This window comes from Phasianus colchicus, chromosome 3 (genome assembly GCF_987193195.1).
Source record: "Phasianus colchicus chromosome 3, bPhaCol1.hap1.1, whole genome shotgun sequence".
NCBI classification, from domain to species: Eukaryota; Metazoa; Chordata; class Aves; order Galliformes; family Phasianidae; genus Phasianus; species Phasianus colchicus.
This window is the reverse complement of record NC_143438.1, coordinates 1,633,681-1,656,437: the sequence shown is the minus strand read 5'-3', so window position 1 is coordinate 1,656,437 and position 22,757 is coordinate 1,633,681. Positions and strand designations below refer to the sequence as shown.

Sequence of the window (22,757 nt, the reverse complement as noted above, 5' to 3'; positions counted from 1 at the left end):
TCCATGTTGCCAAAGTCTGGCTAATGTTGAGATCCTTCTATAAGTTCCTTCTGTGTCTAAAACCATGAACTCACTGTAATCCACTGTAACCTCCACCTCAGTGAAGTCTCGAGGGGACCAGCTCTAGAGCAGAGTGCTGGGAAACATTTCCCAGTGAGACAATACTGCAGTTAGAACTGCAAACTCAGAAGCGTGGATCTGCAGTGCAACATAGGCAGAGTCAGGAGGAACAACAGAATCTCCCAACATTTACAAAGGCAGCATCTATGAGCAACCCACCAGCATCCAAGGCATGGCGCATCAGTTTGCGTAGCAGTTCATGCAAGCAGGGCAAGCAGGGAGAGCTATCACTTTGTTGGCTAGAGAGGTACATTCAGTAGGTGATTACTGCCTTCTAAGCACAGAGCCATAATCCTCTCATTATAGGATTTGCACCCTCTGAGAACAGAGACCCTATCATGGAATCGTAGGGGTTGGAAAGGACCTCCAGAGACCATTGAGTCCAACCCCCTCTGTTGGTATCAACCCAACAGAGAGCCAGAGCATCTGCACCCATGGGGAAGGAAGATGAAACCCAGATGGATCCTTGAGGCAAATGTGCAGCCACCCAGACCACTGTCTGCACCTTTCACAGGCATCTGGGGTCAGTGGTGAGAACAGCTGCAAGAAGTGTGAGCTAGCTGATGATCTCCCCAGGTTAGTGATGAGGCTACAAGTTGAAATATGTAGCTTAAAAAGCGTCACAGACACCAAGAGGATGGAGCAAAGGAACTACATTCTGTCCTCAGAGGGGCAGGTTCCACCACAGAAGAAAGTGCAAGATCCAAGGCAACCTGTCTCCCCTCACTGCCAGGTTGAAGACAAGAACTCAAAGGAAAGGAATGAATGGAGGTAAGTCCATGGCCAGGACTGCAAGTGAAATCCTTCCTTGTCTACTCCATCCCTCTAGGTATCTCTGTAGAACAGGTGCAAGGCTCTGGATGTGGAGTGCACATCTCTAGGTGATAACAACTACTTACACTAGAGAAATCAACAAAACCTAGACAAGAAGTCTTTCACCATTATCAAACCTACATTGTTAAAGAAGAAGAGATTGGTATCAGTCGTAGGCAGCTATTCCCTGCATGGAACTGAACACGCAATATGCTGAGCAGACCCTTTTCTTAGAGAAGACTGCTACCTCTCTGGGTATCAAGTAACAGATATTGCAAAGGAAACTGCCTACCCTGGTACTGCTTTTCTATGCAGGGAGTGGTGAAGCAGCTACATACAGTTCAAAAGCCATTAAAAGGGGCTTCAGGTTCATGGCACATCAGCAAAAAGATTTGAGGGCACAGCTCATCCTTTCTTCCCTGCTCCCTGTACTGGATTAAGTACATTGAAAGAAATTGAATGATCCTATTGATAACTACCTGGAATCATGGCTGGTTCCATTGCCAAAACTTTTTTTTTTTTTTCCTAGACAGCTGAGTGGCCTATATGTTATCAGGCTTCCAGGCACCAGATGGATCTCACCTTTATCAAAGAGCGAAGTGGGTCCCTGTGGAAAAGCTATCAGGGAACATTGGCAGGGCTTTAAGCTAGGTTTGAAGTGGGAGGCCTGCTCATGGTAAGGCATGGAACTGCATACCTAGGTTAGAGAGATAGGGTGCCAGCAGGTGCCCTCAACCTGCTGCACATTTGAAATCCTATGACAATTAAGGCAACAGGGAGACTCAAAGTAAATACTTCAAAGGAATTAAGGTGTTGAGCCTGTTGATGAAGTCTTCTTCCTCCTGCTAAAGGAGGTGTCACAATTACAGGTTCTTGCCCTGCAGGGGGACTTGAAGCACCATAATACCTACTGGAAAAGTAGCACAGGGTGCTGTAGGAAATACAGGAGGCTCCTGGAATGCATCTCACTTTCCTAGCCAACTGATAAACAACCTCCCTGAGGGGAATGTGATATGGGACCAGTTGCTCACCACTGCAAATTAACTGATCGGTGACATCAGGACTGGAAGCTGTCTGAGCTGTAGTGACCATGCAGTGGTGGAGTTCACACTCCCAAGGGATATAGGACAGACAAAAAGTAAAACTGGTGTCATGGTTTAACAGTTTTTCATTAGTATTCCACATCATAATATCACACAGAGCACTGGAAGTTAAAGAGTCAATGTTGCAGTTCCATGGATTGTTGCTATTTCCAGTCCCTGAACTTAGAAGAGAAGAATGAACTACAACTCCCAGAAGACTTCATTTTTCCATTTCCTTCTTTCATTTGGAGGGGAAGATAAAACTGACTGTGAGTCATATGTCTCTCTCTCCTTCATCCATTTTGCCTACAGAATTAGAGTAAGGACTTCAGTTTCGGAAACTCTCCTTCATTTTATTATTAGCTTGAATCCCAATCATACTGTATTATATTTGTATTATCTCACATTCCGTTATAATATTTAGTAAACTAGATTTTTTTTTTTCCCTTAGCTTTTCATCAAAACCTTTCTTGGCTTGCCTGCCTCACCACCTCCATAACCCTTGACTGATTTCCAGTCACTTAGGCATCACTTTCAAGCTCTCATTTCCAATACTTGATCTTTGTTTCTGAAAAGAAGAAACCTCTTGTTCACAGAGCATTAGCTGCCTGCAATTATTAGCCTGTTCTGGGAGTGTAGCCAGGAAATTGATAGTAGGATAATGAGTATTGGATTTGCAGGAAATGCTCCTTCCTCTTGTCTCTGATATGTGTGTTGGGAAGACAAGGGAACTGGTTTCTGATCTGGAAGGAAGGAGAAAGGAGAAGGAACAGCTTAGGTGAGGATTTCAAAGATACAAACGAGGATTGTGGTTTTGTGGGTTGTTTTTTTTTTTTTGTGTGTGTGTGTGTGTGTGTTTGTTTGTTTTTAATACAACAGCTTAATAACTGTTTTCACCACACTATACTGAGCCATTTCCAGCTCACATTGCTGATTTTTCCCTGACCACCTATTTTCTTAATGCAGTTTTCCAGACTATATTGAATTCTAAGTCTATTTTCATTTCTCCATTTCCTTCTCTTCTCAGCATTACACTTGCAGTCTACTTGTCTAGCCTTTTCACAGAGTCAAGGAATACAGTCTCACATTTTCAACAGGGATTGTCCCTGGTCAGCCAGTTAATGAAAATGAGCAAATCAAATGTGAACATTCACAAGATTCATACATTTATGATAAGGATAAAAATGAATACTAGGGGAAAAGAAATTTGATTGAGGGGTATTTAAAAGGGAGTCAGTTAAAGATATTTAATTACTTCTTTATTGTCAGTTCTAATATGGTAGCAATGGCTTCAGCTTATTTTCTTTAGCTGACACAGTTTGTTATTCACCACGTCTCCATGAATATACCCAGCACACAAACAGAATGCCTTGCAATTGCAAAAGACTATTATGCTAATAATATATGCATAATAAAATGTGACTGCATTATCTTTTTGCCCTTAATAAGACCAGTTTATATTTTTGCAATTTATGATGCATTTTTTTTTCCCTTTAAGATATCTATTTGCATGGTTTTTTTTTTTTGTTGTTGTTTTTTTTTTTTTTTAAAAAAAAAAGAGGATGGAAAATACAAGGAACAGTGCAGGGCAAGTAGCCCAAATGAATATATTCAGGATGAATATATAGCATTTCTAATTATGGTGCAGACAAAAAGGAAGAAAGCATTTATACAAGGATTTCCCTTCCTCTCTTAATCATATGGGACATAGCTGAAGAAGTAGTCAGCTTCTGACACCTCAGAACAATGCCAGCTGCCTCTGGAAAAGGAACCGGACAAGCTAAAGCAATACCATGTACTTTTGCCTATTGTCTTCTTGTTGGGACAGGTGCCAGAAATAGTCTGAACTCTGGCAGATTACCTGGGAGATTATTGAAAGCCATACAATTTCCAATAGCCAGTGGCTCACAGAAATACATAAAAAAGCTTATAAATATACAATCATATGTATATATACGAGCCTACACTGACTTCATTTCTCCATTGTGACACCTAGTAATTTTACTGACATTCTTTTAATGGCAGTTATAAATAAATGTGACATTGCATCTGGTTCAGCATTGCTTATGTACTGTGGTGCAGATAGCATGGTCTTGCACAGCAAGTTTCTCAGAGAGTTTAATGGAAGTGTTGATAATTCAAAGTTGTTAATTCAGTTCAACTTGAATAATTCCTGGGGAACTCTGAATAGACAAGAACATATTAGATGATATGAGTTTCTGTTTGGTCAAAATAAATTAGAAGTATTCAGATAATCCATTTAATTTAAGTAATTAGCAAACTGTCTTTATACATTTAGTTTTAAATAGATGGATAGGTGATGCTTTAGCAGAAACTTCAGTCTCAGCATCTAACACTCATTATTCCACTGAGCTCTGTTTCATTGTGTCAAAATGATGGAGCATGCCACTTATCAAGAAGCTAAAACTATGAAGTATGAAATATAAATAGATATTTCAGTATCACAAGGGTGCTGAACTGTCTGGAGATTTATTAAAATGCGCAGCTAATACACCATCTATAGTAACCACAGATTATGTTTTTTTTCATTGTTTCCAAGAAGCATTGTTGAAGAAACCACCAACTTAAACAGTTTTGCATAGGAAAAGGTAAAGCTGTAGTGTAACGAGGCCTTTCAAGCCTGATTATATAACCCATCTGCACCAAAACTAAGATAACTTCTTGCTTTAAGTTACATTTAGTATACTGCAGGCGTTTACTCTGCCCAGTGTTTACCCCTCTCAGACATGGAACTGACTATTTTTTCTGGCTCATATTCATGTTTACACGACAGCGGTGCCCAACATCTTTGTTCAAGCGTGATACAGAACTATGGGATATGATATTTCAAGTCAAAGAATAAATTAATATAGGATCAAAAATATTGCTATTAAGAATTTATTGTATTCAGCATTTCTGAAGTTTCAAGGGCCCGAAGTATCTCCTCAAAGCCATTCTGTCTATTTGAAGGGGTTTAAAGTAACCATAGTATTACCAAATTAACCACTCTGGAAGAGTTCTTGTCAGATTGGAGCAAGTCGTGGTCTTTGCAAGAGGTGTTCATAAGGTAGTAGGGCTCCTGGGATTTTTTTCCTCTTCAGTAACTAGGAAACACTCTGCTTAGTTCCTCCATCCACAGGTTTGTCTTTCTTTCTCACTGCACTTCCTGAGAGTCACCGTACAGAGTCTTAACAGAGATTGTAAGTCCAATGATTTCCATTTAAGTTGATAAGATGTTGTCATCAGGATTCCGTGTTGCACATACGAAGCAACTTGACACAGATAATTAGAATTATTTGCTTTGACGTAATCTAAACCTGTGACAAAGCTGAGAGTACTACCTTACCACCAATCTTTCTGGCAGTGTCTTCCTTCCAACAGGCATAATTAATAATAGCTAGTAAAAATTAATGAAATTATTTCATGAAATATAATCTTTGCCATACTCTCCACACGGAAGCAGAAATCACAAAGTAAAGCCATGCTGACATATGCAGTCCTGCATTTTGAATTCTCAGCTTTCATCCAAGCAGTTTTTAATGGAGATGTTAGTAATTAAAACAGAGTAAAGCAACGGTCATCCTCAATAGTCTTGTCTACAGAAATTGCAAAAAGAAGTAGACAGTTGAAAGATGAATTAAATTAAAAAAAAAAGAAACTGGTTATTGCTTTTCTTTACAAACTATGTAAGAGCATTAAGACCATAAGGCATTTTCCTTACATTGTAATCATAGTAAATATAGATTTTAAAAAGTGCTGTAGAAGCACTTGAAATCAGAAAGAAATCTTAATCAGAAAGCCTGTTTTCTATGCCTCTTATTCGTGATGAATGAAATCAAAGATTAAATAAATAAATCAAAGCTTAAATTAATGTTGAACAGTGGAAAAGAGATTTTATTTTTAAGCTGATATTGTAATAGTAAGTGGTATGGGTAGAAGAGACAAATATCTAAAGACTGTTCGTAGAAGTCTTACTAGCACAAGCGTATACTCAGATGGAAGACTGGATTTTTCAGGGCAAATTTGATGTCAGGACTGATGCAATAGTTATCAACAGCACTCAGTTCAAGCTGTGACAGTTCACCATCACCACAGTTTAAATATGTTTTGTTTGTGCCTTTGGGTTCTAATAAATTCGTATCATTTTTTCATTGTATGGTTGCAATCCCTGCTGAAATCTTTGAGAGCTTCTGCAGCATCAACAACTGCAGCTGCTTTAAATCATGTTTATATTGCAACTCTTGACCTGTGTCTGCCTGTCTTACTAACCTTACAACAGTAATTTTCCAAGTAATATTGCATAACCTTCTTTTGCAATAACTCTAGCTCACTGTTACAGAATCCAAAAGCCCCTAAGTGCTATATTGTAAATACAGATATTTAGGGCATTCTTTTAGAAGACAGATCCTTCCAAATGAAATTTTATCTGTGTCTTAGCTTTTTGAAGCCTTTATTCCTGAGGGTCTGACTTTAACCTTCCTCTGATAAACTTAGCTTGAGTGGCACTACTGAAATACACTGTGTGATTCCTCCAGATTAAGTATGATTTAGTTAGGTGCAGGTTAGCTTTTTATTATCCCACAAGAGTTTTATACCCAAGAGAAAACATATGTTACAAATCCTCTGAGAGAGGCAATGCTGTGTATGCTGAATGTGTTGTCACTTAATTTACAACCAAGACTCCAGATAACGACTATATATGGTTCAAGGCCTTCAGTTGCCCAGGGTATTTAGTTAAAAATATGCATGAGGAGATAAAATAACATGGAAATCTTAGGTACTGTTCTAGTCTTAATTTTCAAAACTTTTGCATACAATATTTCTAAATGATTCATTAAGTATTTATTTTATGCTGTAACTACACTTCTGCTCTTTTTTTCTCCACAGTTTTCTTTGAAGTACTCTTTCATTCTTGAAACTGACTTTCAAAATTAGGCATTTTATTCTGTGTAGTGAAGAAGACAAAAACTTTAATGTTTCTTCCTACACACACTGACCAGGAAAAAACAGGTAACGTAGTCTATCACCTAGCTCAAATTCTATAGACAGTCATAAAGCCTATGCCAGGCTAGAAGCAAACTTTCACCTGTGTTGCATTGGAATTGCCAGTCTGAACTAGTGGGTGCCCAGAGGAGGGGGAGCCCAGATTCTCTGCTCAACTCAGTGGTCCTGCCAGAGTGCTTACAGGAGCATGCATGCACTCTGAGTCTGAGCAGTTTGCCCCCTACCTCCGCATCCCTGGAGGTTTTCAAGGCCAGGTTCGATGGAGCCCTGGGCAATGGGTCTAGTATTAAATGTGGAAATTGATGGCCCTGCCTGTGGTGGGGGGAGGGCTGGAGATTCGTGATTCTTGAGGTCCCTTCCAACCTGGGCCATTCTGTGATTCTGTAATTACAATTACCAATCTGTAATTACAGAGTATCTCTTTATCCCTGCAGAAAGGGATACGCAGATGGACACTATAATGAAAATTAATTAGCAGCTTGTCCATGATTGATGATGAGTCAAGGAAAAGCTCAGCCCATCTACTTGCTGGAATGTAGATTCTCTTGGACCAATCCCAGAGAAAGCAGAACAGATAGCATCCTGATAATTGTATAAGCAGCTGGCCCTATGAAGATAACCCCATGACTATAAGATGTCATGCCTATATAATCAACTTTCAAACCAGATTTGTTTTTACGTAGAAATTCTCTCAGAGAAAGATACAGCAAGAAACACTATGTGCTGCTTTCAGCACTCTTTTTTTTTTCTTCTTCAGTAACACACATGAACTCCAGAAAAATGAGTCTTGTGACACACAAAGACAGCAGTCTTGTTTTTACTTCTCTCACATTTCTGAACATAATTTGAACCCAGGGCCTCGCCACATCAGTTGTTCCTGATCATACTTTGTACTTGGTTTTGAAAGCGCTGTTATTTCTCCAAGAAAACAGCCAAACTCTATTTTGATTGTACAATGAGAAAGGTTTATCATGCCCTCTGAATAATACAAAACAAGCCTCATGGTTTCTAAAATCTCAAAATCTAGTTTTCAATTCCTTTCTTTTTGACTCTGCTGCAAGGAGCTTGGTGTTACCGCTTAGACAAGTATGAAAAGGAAAGAAGGCAATGCAAGTGTGAGACACATCAAATTGACAACTGCTGTTCTGGAGTGAGGAGACAAGCATGCAGTCACCATGCATCAGCATGACAAGGGTGGACTATGATGTATGTCCAAGGGATACCAGGACAAACTTATTAATGAACCTGTGCTAAGATAAACAATAAGAAAATGCATGCGTTCATAACAATCAATGTGATGGAATGGTGATAGTGGTAAATGGTGATAATGATAAAAGGTGTAATGACAAAGGGACTAGCATAATAGAAAGGTGTAACAAAAGAAAAAGTGTTCACCCATCTCTGGAGAGATGGGCTTGTAATAGAAAATCCACAAGAGAGGGATCTCCAATCAGAGATTCTTGCACAGTAGCAGTTGGCCCTTAAGTGATGTCTAAGAGAGGTGGAGTTAGGCTGCACCCCTTCCAGTCACACAGCTGAATTGCCTTCAACTGTGCTCCCAGGGTTGACCGAATCCTTTCCCCAGGTGCTCAGTCAGTGGTTCAAGCCATGACTCAACAGTTACCATATAGTGCTAAGCAAGAGGTTGAATTAAAATACGTATGTCTTTTGCTGTGGTCATGATTTTATGATTTTGTTATTTCACATCATGACATTGTGCAGTGCACTGGGAGTTAAGGAGTTAATGCTCCAGTTCTGTGAATTGTCGATATTTCCACGTACCTGATTCTCAGAAGAGAAAAACTATATATCTCAGAAGACTTTCACTGTTGTATTTCCATTTTCCATTTAGAGGGAAAGATAAAAGTGCTCACAAGTCATGAGATCCTATTTGTTTTACTGTTCATCACTGTGGTTGTGTGATCCCTAGCTGTCTCTTCTTCAGCATTAGAGTAAGGTCTTCAGTTTTGGACTATCATTTTGAGATATTAGACTCAACTCCAATTATATTGTTCTATCTTGCATTATAATATCATATTTAGTAAATTTAGTAAATTAAGTGTTCCCCTCAGATAATCACCATTAACAGTTGTCAATCTCTTGCCCTTCTGTTGGTATAAAATGATAACAGCGAGTCTTTTCAGTTCAGGGGGAAACCCTTTGTTGTCTAAAACAAAGTGCATGTAGTCCTGCTAGACAATACCTGGAGAAGAGATCTTTGGACAAACGTGTCTATTTCTACCTCATTTGAATGAGACCTTGCCTAATTTTCACTATCAGTTTAAGTTCCTCATGCAAATAGAATAAAATTTTGCTGTTTCTTCTCTTCAGAACTTACTACTCTTGAAATTTCTTTATAAAAGATTCTGCTCCTGAAGGCACAGATATGTAGGAAATTTAACTACTTTCAAAAAAAGAAAAGCCCCAAATACACACAGACACACAAAACAGCAACCAAGAAAAGGAGAAGGAAAGAAGAATAGAAAGAAAATGGTCCTATATTTAATGATTGCATTGGAAAATTTTTGTAAATAGATGCATAGTTAGAAAACAGAACTCAGAGAAAGAAATGTACATTTAAAGAGACTCAATCTCATGCTGTTTTTATTTGCAATATTGTAATATGTTAATTTGAATGCCACATTAAAAGTGTTTATATTGTGTGTATTGAGACAGAGCACACTTGCATTAAATAACTGTATGTACTATATTATGCAACATCAGATGTTTGTCCTGTCAAAACCTTTCCTAAAGCTCATGTCTATCCCAAATGGAATCTAAATCCTGAATACTGAAACTGCAGTGAAGCACATTTTTACTTGCTGTTGTGGAACTATAATATTGCACAAAATTCTGAGATATATATGCAGCTGAATCTCATGAAGATAGACTGCAATTATTGCAGCTGCTACTTTTTCTACATGGGATAAACTAATAATCAGAATTAAATTTATGGTCACAAATTTGGAACCTGCCAGATAATTGCTTGCTCATAGTTTACCATCACTAACCAAGAATAATAATTGAAAAGAAAACTCATACAGGCTGTAGAATTCACTAAGTTCACATTTCTTATCCCCTAACTTTGCTGCCAAGTCTTTTCAAAATAATATAAGATAAAATAATAAACTTTTTAATGAAATATAACACAAGGTACTATGACTAGCTGGTTGGGGTTTTTTTTGTTGTTTGTTTGTTTGTTTTAGCAGACTAAACCTGTAAAACAAATGTCCTTCAGTACTTGGTTATCATTTAATATCTCAAATATATAAGCATTTAGAAGTATTTTTTTCTTCATATCAGCAAAGATTTTTTTTTTTTCTCTGATCCTGAGATGTTCCCTGTGAAGAGCAAGAGATATGGAAAGCAGATCTGAATATCCTATCATGTTTTCTGAACACTACACTGGCATATGGGTGTGTGCATACAGTAATGTAAATTAAAACAGCTCCAGAGATAGCTGCTCACATCTTCCTGTGAAGTTGTTTCAATTCTGCAGCTACATCTCCATCATTTCTGCTCCTGCTAGGCTCATTTTCAGACTTTAGAGAGAACAGCAAGGAAGAAATACAGACCTCCTAAGATCTTCCCTCTTGTATCTCTCTCATATGGACTTTACCTCCAAGAGTGACCCAGAATTAAGATCCTATCATGAGCAAAAAATTCAAGTTCCATGTCAGAAAATTTAAAATAAAATAACTACACAGGCAATGCCTTATATGAAGGAGAGTCTGATACTAGGGAAAACACATATTAGGACCGGGAAACCTGAAACCTCTAAGAACTTCAGAAAAGAGTAGGGGCTATGCAGTCAGCAGATATGGATAAAAACATGATATACCTTCTAATATTTTGAGAAAATATCCCTACAGGGAATAGTGCTTTGAGATAAAACTAGTTCAGTAAGTATATTTGAATTAATAGGAACAATTCTGAGATACAATGCCACTGATTATACCCCCACAGAGAAAAGACTGGCAAGAACACTGGAGGTAGCAACAGACTACCCATTAGATTGCTCCATAGGAGAAACAAATAATCTGCCTTTCCCTGTTGCTCTTTTCAGTTCAAAAACCCCCTTCAACTTTCCTAGAGATACAAAAAATTGCCAATAAAATTAAATGTAGTGCATTCTGAATACAATGATTGACCATCAATTTTCAGGTCTGTAATGTATTCCAAATCAGTTGACTATAAAGGTTAACTGAATTATTATTATTATTATTTTAGTAGTTGTTATGCTGTAATGTGATTTAAAAGTCAGCAATAATAGCCAAGTAGCAGAATCCTAGGCTACAGCAAATGAGAACAAACCCAAGTGCAGCAGCTTTAGATACAGAAACAAAGAAAGAAAAACTGCTTACCTTTTGAAGGCCTCCAGTAGGCAGGAAGCTCCAGCAAAATACTCTTACCTCCCCTGCCAACACTTAAATGAGAACTGGGAAGGGATAGATCCTGACTCCGACCCTTCTAGTCATTCAGGTGCTTTGTATGCATCTGAGCTCCCCTAGGTTGGCCATTAAATGAGTGAAAGAAAAGTTATGGGTACATAAAGCAAGACTGTATTTTTATTTTAATGTAGGTATTGGAAGGTACCTCTGGAGATTATCTTGTCCAACTCTCTCTGCTAAAGCAGGTTCTCTAGAGTAAGTTGCACAGGAAAGAGTGCAGGTGGATTTTGAATGTTTCTAGAGAAGGAGACTCCACAACCTCCCTAGACAGCTTGTTCCAGTTATAAGTCGCCCTCAAAGTAGAGTACTTTTCCTCATGATCATATGGTACTTTCTATATTCCAGTTTATGACTGTTGCATCTTGTTTTGTCCCTGAGTGTAGAGAAAATGCTAAGTCCTGTCTGGAAACAGTGATTGAGCACCTGGTAGGAAGGCAGGATGAACCCAGGGAAGCTCAGGTTCAATGCACCTTAGTGACCAGAAGGGGTGAAGCCAGGATCTACCCCTTCACACATCTCATTTAAGGGTTGGCAGGGGAGGCAAAGGTACTTCTCTGGAGATTCCTGTGTACCTGAGGCCTTCTGAAGGTAAGTATACTTTTTCTTTTATTTCTAGGTTTCCTACTGTTGTGTTTGATTGAATCCTCACTTTCTGCAGCCTGGGATCTCGCTGCTCTGCTGTCACTGTTGTATTTTTTATTATGTTATCCTTGATGAGCCAGCAAGGAGTGACAGCAGTGTATGTACATAGAATGGATTATCTTAAAAAGATAACATACTGGCTGGTTATTGGGACCCCTAATACCCCAGAAGTTGAAAAAAGATCTTCTAGGAGAAAACATAGAATTCCTGTGTTCTTCAGGACTGAGTGCTGCATGGGTTATTGAAGATTAATGACCCATAAGGGACAATGGTCCAATTCTTAAATCCTCTTCTAAAGTGGAAGAATTATTGAAGAAACTAAAGCAAATTTTCCTAACAACAGAGAGAAGAATAATAGCAGCATCTGCTGTGGCATGGCTTCCATGACTAACATTAACACATATAATTTCCTTTGTTTTTTTTCTTCAGTCTGAGGAGTTGTGTATTTCTCAGCTTTTTCTCTGAGGGAGGCCTCAAATAGTACAGGCCCCAAATAGTATTTTTGGCCGCTGCTAGACTTTCTTGTCTTTCTTGAACTGAGGAGTTATGAAGCTTTCTTAACTTCTTTCGTCACACTAGAAGTCTATCCAACTCTGCATCCTTCTGCTCAGGACAGTGGTGGAAATATATAGATGAGTACAAGCCCAGGACAAGTAGATTATAAAACTCCCAGTAAATATTTTTGAAGGACTGAAATATATCTATTTTCTTATTCAGAAGCAGCAGAAGTATATTTATTAACTGTGAGGGTAATCTTCATCAGTTTGTTGATCCCTTTGTGCATACCTAGCATTTGCAGTATCCTTTGGCAAGAAGAATGTACTGATTTTGGTTTGTGTATTTTTAAGAAGCTACCTTCACTAAGGATCATTAAAAGTCAAAATAAATTTTCAAAAAGAATTGCTTTCATAAATTATAGCTTTGGTTATTAAAACTTCCAAAATTTCCTTACCAATTTCACATTACTCAAGTTCTTCATGTGTTGAACTTTGAATGCTACAGCAGTAGAAGTTAGCAGGAAGAGTAATTTTTGTTTGAATTAAAAATAAATAAATAAATCTCTGAGCAATGTAGAATCAAAACTACAGCTTGAAAATGCAAAACTGCTGCTATTATTGCTAGCAGTCTAAAAATATAATGCAGTGCACTATCGTTAAGATGCTTTACATTTCTATTTTATAGCTCATATCGATCTTGACAGTTCTGTCTTTTCCTACATATAGAGAGGTATTGTATATGGGGTAAAAAAAAAAAAAAAAAGTATTAATCTACACTTTGCACAATGCATAATTAAATTCATATACTACCTTGGAAAAATCTTCACTCTAGAAACAGTATTCTTTTAATTTTTTTTTTTTTTTCCAAATAAAAATTGACATTTTAATTGTTCTAATCTGAAAAGTCTGACAGTGAATTTGTTTTCATGTATTTATCCATTTAAACAAAAGCGAAAAACAGCACGGCACTGAATGATTTCTATTTCCTCTTGAAATTTGAATTCCAAACAAGTTTTAGTATAAATTTTTATTTAAAATATACCAAGAAAAATTGGAGAAAGTAATTCCAAAACACAAGGAAACAGGGGAATGAACATGTGGGAATAACACAAAACTGCAAGAGGGGAGTTTTATACTGGGTATTGAGAAATGTTTCTGTACTGTAAGGATAGCCAAACACTGGAAAGACTTCCTAGTGAGATGGTTGATGCTGCGTGTGTGTTGGTGATAATAAGGCATTTGGATAATGCCTTCTTTAATATTCTTTAACTTATGGTTAGCTCTTCCTCCCTAGTCTAGTCTCCCTTCTCATCTTCTTTTTTTGTCACACTAGCAAAAGCTCCATGTACAGCAGAGCACAGAACCATGTCCAGATAATTTGTCTCTGCTGCTGGATGAATTGAAAACTGATGAAGAAACGTGGTGGCTATGTTTTGTCTCTCCTCTAGACTTCATGTGAGTAATGAAGGTGACTTTTTTCCTTATAGGCAAGGCTAAGAACAGAACAAGATTTAGTACAGCAACAGAAATTGTATTTTTGAAACGTATCAGGCTTTGAGTGCATCCTGTTATGGCAGGATTAGTATTCATTTCTTTCTAGAGGTCAGGGACTATTCGGTTTACTCTTAGGTAAAAAATAAACTATGTTGAGGAAAAGAAAACATTGTTAGAGTTCATAGCATCAGTATTTAAGATCCTTGTTACAGCTACACTTTTTCTACATAGATATGGGTCATCTGTGTCTCTAACGAGTCCTTTCAGAAGTGTGTGTGTGTATACATATAATGGGCAAAACAGATGGTCAGGAAAATGAATTCAGAATACAGAAGAAAAAGGTTAAAGAGGTAAAAGGAATGAAGAAGTCAGAGAAGACATTCTGTAAAATCCTGTAAAATATATTAGAATTTAAAAGAATGTATATTTCCTCTAGGGTTTAGTATTCTTCATGCTTGCAAAGTGTCCTTTCTCCCTTCGCTATTTCAAAAGTATGGAGATGTCAGTATGGATATTTTGGAAGATGAATACTCTTGCTGTGCTCTGCTTTGACAGGAATGAAACTGAGCCTGAGACAAACACCTTAGTTTGTTGTCCTGCAGATGGGCAGGAAAAAAAAAAAAAAGCAAAAAAAGCATGGTCAACACTCAATGAAGGTTGACTTCTTAATGAGAGTTACCTTGTTTCCCAGATATATAATGTTTTTAGTACTTAAACTGCAAAGTACTCTAAGAACGACAAACTCATCAGATGTTACAGCTGGCAGTAGTTCTTATTGCAACTGTGTTCTTTTGATTTAATTCAAATTTCCAGGCACCGCCACGCTGATGTTCACTCAGCTGGAAAATAGTTTGCAGAAAGGACCAAGGTGTCTTGGTGGATACCAACTTGAACACGAGTTAGCAGTGTGACCCTAGTGCTAAGAAGGTTAACAGCATCCTGGGCTGTGCTAGGCAACGTAACAACAGCAGGTCTGGAAAGGTGATTCTTCTGTTCTACTCAGCACTGGTTAAGTTCTCTCCTAGAGTACTGTGTCCATGTCTAGGCTCCCCAGTAAGAGAAACATGCTGGAAAGGGTCCAGTGAAGATTATTAAAAAGCTTGAATGTCTGCTCTTGGAAAAGAGACTGAGAGAGACGGTTTAACCTGGAGAAAAGACTCAGGAGGAGATCTCATGAATGTACAGAAATCCTGAAGGGGGGGTACGAAGAAGACAAAGCCAGGCTCTTTTCAATGATTCTTAGTGGCAGGACAAGAGGCAATGGGCACAAACAGGAAAAGATTTCCTCTGAACATCAAAAAGCACTTCTACACTGTGTGGGTGACAAAACACTGGAATAGACTGCCCAGAGAGGCTGTGGAGTCTCCTCCCTGGAGATCAGAAGCAACCTGGACATGGGCCTGTGTATCCTGCCCTGCAAGTGTATGTCCCTGCAATGAGCAGTGCTGGAATAAATGGGCCCAGAGGTACCTTCTCTCTTCAGCCACTCTTATTTCTGTGATCTCTGTTATAAAAAATGTCTTTAAACTATTATTAGTGTTGTAGAAGACTTAAATTAGCATTAATATGAACATTTCAGCATGTATTCAATGCATATTTTAAAAAAGAGAGAAAATGCTGTGTGTAACTTCTAAGTACTCTTTGAAAGAACTAGCCTACAACTACAACTTCCATTTCCAGAGGCTGCATTTTGCCTTGCTGGTGCAGCATACAGTAGTCTACAGTTTTGACACAAAAAGATACCATTAAACCTTTTCAGCCCTGCTATTTGCATCTGCTCTTTGCAGAAACAACCTCATGCTTTTCAAACAGAGAAGTTAAATGACTGTAATTCTAAGACTTTTCAAGTAGGATTGCTGTAAGCTCCAAAGAGTAAATGGGTAGAACTACTCTGTATTAATTTGAGAAAAAAATGGTGATATCAAATTAAAGGATTTTTCACTTATCTTTTTTTTTTCAGCCCATCTGAACTGATAAAAGTTAAAACCTTGACTGAAATTATGAAATTATAAGTGTTTTCCAATTTCTACTTTTTTTTTTTTTTTTTGCCTCATTGTACACACCTCACAGAAGATGCACTTTTAGTGCAGAGAAGAGGAAGCATGAAGAGAAACTGCAAGCTTACTTCTGAAACTTGCTCCGATTTATGGCACTTCACAGGTTGCTACTTTAGTTTGGAAGTGAGGATGTTGAAACATAAAACTTTAATAGTGGAAGTTCTCCTTGGCCTCAGCAATGGTAAAGGGAACATGTTTTCATATTTCTTCATATTTCTCATACAGTTCTGTAATCAATATTTTTCCCACTTTTGTAAGTTTGACCACAGAAGACAAAGGTCAGAGAAAAAATGAATAGAGCAAAAGCTTTTCAGACTTCTAAGGACTTTTCCAAAATGCACAGCTTTTAACTCTGTGATAATAAGTACTGCAGTTGATCCTTTGAGACCGCCTACAAATCTACATAAAATTGTAGACTGACATACTTACACAGAGAAAAATCAGGATTGCATTCCTTAGAAAATCCTGGGGATGTGATATACACCCCACGTACTGTGTGTTCTCAATCCTTTCATCCCCCAGCTTGTACTGATAGTGAGATGCAAGACCTCGCACTTTGATTCGTTGAACCCCATGAGGTTCTCCTGGGCTCGTGAGTTGATGACAGGAATGTTTAGAACAAAAACAGTCTGAAACAATCCCTACAGTTGAGCTACTTTAAAGTTTTGTATTAAGACATAATTATACCTAACAAGGTTCACTGGTGAAGAGATAATCGGTGCAAGTTCACTTAGCATTGAAGGTCCTCAACAACTTCTCTATTAGTTTTTTCATTTGGTGGCTGGACACTTCACAGTGTTACTGAGTTACTTTGTATTTTGTTTTATGCTAGGTGTTATGAAGTTAGAGCAGATCCTTCTATCCTGATATACTCCGCTCTACTTTCACTCACTTTTCTATATCTAAATGAGACTAAGTTAGCACAACTTACTTACATATATCAACAACAACAAAAAAGGGTCTCTTTACTTCACCTTCAATGATTTTTTGCCTCTTTATGCTTTTACAATATCAGTTAGTGCTGCAGGAATACGTAGGCTGAAAATACTAAGGTCAGGAGAAGTTTCATCTAACCAGATGAACATAGATATTTTTTTCCCCATTTTATTTCTAAGATTATACAGATTTATGGGGTGAAATTTAAAGATGACTGTAAATTTATGTATGCACATGATTGATGGGATTCCAACAATTTATGATTCTGCAGTTTAGTCTTCAGCTCTTAGTTACTTATTGCTTTACTGACACTCCTCAGCATCTCTCTCCATACCATGGGAATTTTTTCATCACTTTATTTTTAGATTTTGTATCCTGCACAATTGCTGTTATAATTTTGCCATTGGTAAGTTGCAAGACATATGCATTCTAGTAACATAGATGATAAAACTTTATAAATAATAATTAAAGCTCAACCCTAAGACGATTTGGGTTCAATATGAACAACTACTTTATACCATAGAATCATAGCATTGCCTGGGTTGAAAAGGACCACAATCATCACCTAGTTTCAACCCCCCTGCTGTGTGCAGGGTCGCCAACCACTGAGACCAGGCTGCTCAGAGCCCCATCCAGCCTGGCATTAAATGCATCCAGGGATGGATGTACTCTCATATCATCTAGCAGACTAGTTTGCCTTTGCTTAAATTCCCTAGGAATTTAGAAACAATACTTTACATAAAATACTTCATTCTTTTTTTGTTTTAAGAAGATAAAATTAGCCTGTAATATAATCATAATGTTGATATAAATTTGAATAAAATAATCTCTTACATTTGAATTCTCTATCTCTGAAATATTAAGCTCAAAACTCCTCCACGAATTTTCACTTTTTTTTTTTTTTTTTTTTTTTTTTTAATGATCAGTTGCAGAATTGAACATGGGTGATGAGTACCATGTATTTTTCCTACTTCAGCAAACACATAAGGATATAATTTATTAGTTTTGAAATCCAAACAAACTTCCTTCTGTAGTTTATATCAACATACATATTTAGCTAGGACTGAAAGCATGGGAGAATTCCGAACTTAAAGCATATAAAATATCTCTGACACTTTCCAATTTAAACTTCCTAATGAATCTAGGAGGAGTGGAAATGTAAATTGTGAAATTGTTTCCTTGTACCTAAATTCAATATTTGTGTAAAACAGGTGTAATTTTAATTCTAGAAGACAGTAAATAGTGCAGAAAAAAATAACTGGCTGGAAAATACACAGTAAAGACTATGAGGATCAGACATATGTCTCATTATAATAAATGCACGGAGCATAACTTTTTCTTCTCCTTAAGGACAACATTGTAAATTGTATTCATAGTGAAAATACTTATTGATTGTATAATCTCTAATATTTTTACACACAACCAGGTATTGGCAACAGTCACATAAGTCTTGCTCTTCTTATTCACATTCCCAGACTCTAGCAGATCTTGGTAAATCTTGAACAGGTTTAAAAAGAAGGGGTTAAGCTACATCAAAAGTCAATGCTTGCTATTGAAAATTTCTCTTTTTTTTTTTTTTTTTTTTTTTCCTAACAAGATCAGTCCCATATATATAGTTTTCCTTTTCTCTCTCCCCACCTATTTCTGATGTAGGGACTTGAAGAATACTGACTGTATGCAGTAGTGGTTTTCCCTGTATGCCCAAATAGAACTATATTTTTACTTTTTTGTTTATTATCCTACATTACTTGTAGATATCCTGCAGCTTCAGGCAAACTATAAAAAGTCATGTTCCTCTAGGATGATGGTTAAATTTTCTGTGATGTGTATTTCTTCCTGCTCTGTAAGATGTGTAGAGCTCATAGGTACGGTTTGCTTTCAGAAAGCAAAAAACAGAACAAAACCTGATAGTAAAAGGGATACATTAGATAATATATGACCTATGAGTCAATGTGATTCATGTTAAAATTGGGTCATATTACAAGTATTTATTCCAGAAATACACCTGTATGCAAATTTATAACTGAAAGAGTCTTACAGCCAAGTGACAAACTTCAGAAAATGTTTTCTGGTTGAATGTTGAGAGCTTGTAATGAGTGCATGAATACAGGAATACCTTGTCCTTACCAATGAGGAGGAGCTGGTGAGTAATATGAAGCTCAAGGGCAGCCTTGGCTGCAGTGACCATGGAATGGTGGCGTTTAAGATCTTTAGGGTGTCAAAGAGTGTGCACAGCAAGCTTGCTCCTCTGGACTTCAGGGGAGCAGACTTTGACCTCTTCAGGGGCAGAGTGACATGGGGGAAAGCTCTGGATGGAAGGCGTGCCCAAGAAAGGAAGTCAGTAATCAAGGACTGTTTTCTCCAAGCTCAGAAGCAGTGCATGCCAAGAAAAAGGAAGGCAGGCAAGAATGCCAGGAAGAAACTGTGGATCAGCAAGGAACTCCTAGACTTACTCACGTTCAAAAACAGAGTTTATAGAGAGTGGAGGCAATAATGGGTTACCTGGGAGGACTACAAAAATATTGTCTGGGTAGCCAGACATAATTAAATCTAGCCAGAGACTGACAGGGGAACAAGAAGAAAATCTACAGATATACTAGTGATTAAAGGAAGGTCACGGAAGATGTGGGCCCTCTTTGGAAGGAAACTGGAGACTTGGTCATGAGCGATATGGAGAAAGTTGAGGTGCTCAAGGACTTACTTGCCTTAGTCTTGACTGGCAAGGACTCTAGCCACACCACCCTTCAGAAAAGAAAGGTAAGAAGAGGGAGAAGGAAGTTCTGCCTGCTGTAAGTGAGGATTAGATTTGAGATCCAAAGAACCTGAAGGTGCACAAGTCCATGGGTCCTGGCAAGATCCAACCATGGGTTCTGAGGAAACCAGCGGATGAACCTGCCAAACAGCTATCCATCACATTTGAAGGATAATGGCAGTCTGGTGAAGTTCCCTCTGACTAGAAAAGGGGAAACACAGCCCCATTTTCAAGAAGAGTAAAAAAGAAGATTCAGGGAACTACAAACTAGTCACTCTTACTTCTGTACCTGACAAGATTATGGAGCAAATCCTCCTGAAAGCCCAAGTAAAGCACATGGAAAATAAAGATGAGGTGATTGGTGGTAACCAATATGACTTCACAAAGTACAAATCATGCCTGACAAACTTGTTGGCTTTCCACGATGGAGTTACAGCATCAGAAGATAAATGAAGAGCAACTGACGTGATCTATATGGTTATATACAAAGCATTTGACACTGTCCTAAATGACATCCTGGTTGCCATATTAGAGAAAAATGGATTTGATGGATGGGCTACTTGCTGGAAAAGGGATTGGTTGGATTGTCACACTTGGAGAGTTGTGGCTCGTTGTCCAAATGGAGACAACCATGAAGTAATTTTATCTAGGTATATATAGCTATTAAATGACTATAAAAGAGTAGATTTGTTTACTTAGAAAAAGTAGCTCATTTTACTCTGTTGTGTCACTGAGAAAAGAAATCACATAATAATCACAGCAATATGATTAGTTCAACTGGATGATCCTATCCCAAAGCATGGGTGCCCATCAGTACTTATTTTATCACCTTCAACAGATTCCACTGAAAAATCAAGTAACTTTGAAATACTGTTTCTTGGATTCTTTAATGGAAAAGGAACTTCTATTTCTTCTGCTTTGCTGGTAGAATCAGAAGGCTGTGTCAAAGGGTGAGAAGAATATTGTGATAATCTTTGAATGTATCTGTATTGTACATGCAATACATATTATCCAAGGCAACAAATACGTGATGAGGAAAATAGCTGTGGAAATTAAGCAGAACTTTTTAAATGATTACTAAAGGCAGATACTCTGAAAAATAATAAAACTCTTAAATGTATCAAGTGTTGACCTATGTTTACAGTACAATTTCCAACTGATTGGAAATTCATAAGGTTAATAAAAATAAATGTATATACATAAACTCAGCAATAAAAGCAAAATTTGGGAAAACACAGATACTTTGATTAGTTTTCTAACTCAAATAACAAAGAAAACCATAAATGGGATTAAATACCTGAAGTTCCCATTGTGCTTTCAGTCTAATTACTAATTCAAAAATTAAGAAATAAAATATTTTCATCCTTAATCATGTCAAAGACATCATCTACAAGCACCCAGACTAGAACTTTTTTTTTAATCACTGACCTTAATTTTCATTTGATAGTATTTTTACTTCTAGAAATCAGCAATGCAAGTCACTACAATACTTTAATATTCTACTAACATTTTGATTAGCTCTTTCACCTATTATAATTTTTATCTATTTATTTATTGCTGGTGTACTTTCCAGCTTATCTTGGTTTTGTAAAAACAACTTCACTTTTCTTCTGACTGTCAACACGTTCCCTAGATGTACAATTAGAGAACTCCCTTTGTTCATAGCTTTAGTGTGTTACCGAGATCTGCAAGCTAATGATATGGCAGTGTTATTTTCTCTTGAAACTCAGGGTACCATTAAAAAAAGCTAGTTCAAGATGTTAAAAGAACAGAACTGTAAGGAAGAAGGGAAAACAAATCATTAGGTCATGCTTGTTAAATAGATTCCTTCTGCTATGAATGTATATTTCTGTGTAATGTTAGCTTTCAAGGTATTCTATGTCAAAGAGCTATCACTGAGTACCCAAATAAAGCATGGACTAATAAGTTTACTAACCATTTTTTTTCCAATATACTTTATTATTATTATTGAAATTTGTCATCATCTTCATTTCAGCTGACACTAACAGGAATGAATTTCTTGTTTGTAGCACAATCTAAGCTTAGTTTACCACTTTTTTTTTTCTTCTGGGAAGCATATAATCAGTTTGGAATGTAATGCAAATGGGCTTGGATACGCAAGAAAGAGTAAATTTATTTTTCATGTTCACGAGAATTTTGCGTCACCAACTTGTAGATGCGATAGAAAAGAAGTCCTTTATGGAATACATTGCTGATGAAAGGTCAGTTAGAAGGAAGGAAACTGAATGATACAATACAGATTTTTTTTTTTATTTATTACATGTGCTGAAATAGCATGCTCTCAGCTGCCTGCACTTACAGATAGCAAAGGCCAGCAGCTCTGCTGTACCCTTACAGTTGCAACTGGGCTTAAGTGACATGTCAGTGTTTCTACACCTAATAGAGAAGTAGCTATGAAATACATCACAAATGATATTGTAATTCTGATGTGAGAATAGAGTCTCTTACGTGCAGGGAAGCAATATCACTAGGCTATGCAATGTTCTACCATTTGCAACTATTACAGAAACATGACATGTATATGTGTAGCACTGGCAAGCCCTGCACAGAAATCTTTCCAAATAAATAACTTTTTGCTTAACTGGTTGGACATTTTTACTTTTAACACCTTTCTTCCAAAAAGCTGTATTTCTTACCTAATTTTCATAGCACTAGCTGGATCGTGTTTTCTACTTTAATAAAAAAAATTATACAATGATAACTACATACAAAATATATGCAACAGAACTTCTTTTGTTGACAAAAATGTCAAGATCTTTAGTATTTATAATGTTGGTTTTGATGCATATAGTGCATTAAAATATGGATTAATTCAGTTTTCTAGAAATCCTTTCCATAAATTCATCAATTTTGATTTTTCTTCCTTAAAGAGCAATGGCGTATTTTGG

At 37.2% G+C, this 22,757-nt stretch overlaps 1 protein-coding gene and 1 long non-coding RNA gene across 3 annotated transcripts in view; one reads left to right on the top strand and one right to left on the bottom strand.

Moving 5' to 3' along the window:
* CNTNAP2 (contactin associated protein 2) overlaps positions 1-22,757 on the bottom strand; it is a 758,846-nt gene that overhangs the window by 120,289 nt on the left and 615,800 nt on the right. The window lies entirely within an intron of this gene.
* LOC149918364 (uncharacterized) lies at positions 808-15,553 on the top strand. The gene is made up of 3 exons (XR_016464887.1): positions 808-891; positions 13,943-14,064; positions 14,917-15,553. It is a non-coding gene; the product is annotated as an uncharacterized LOC149918364 (long non-coding RNA).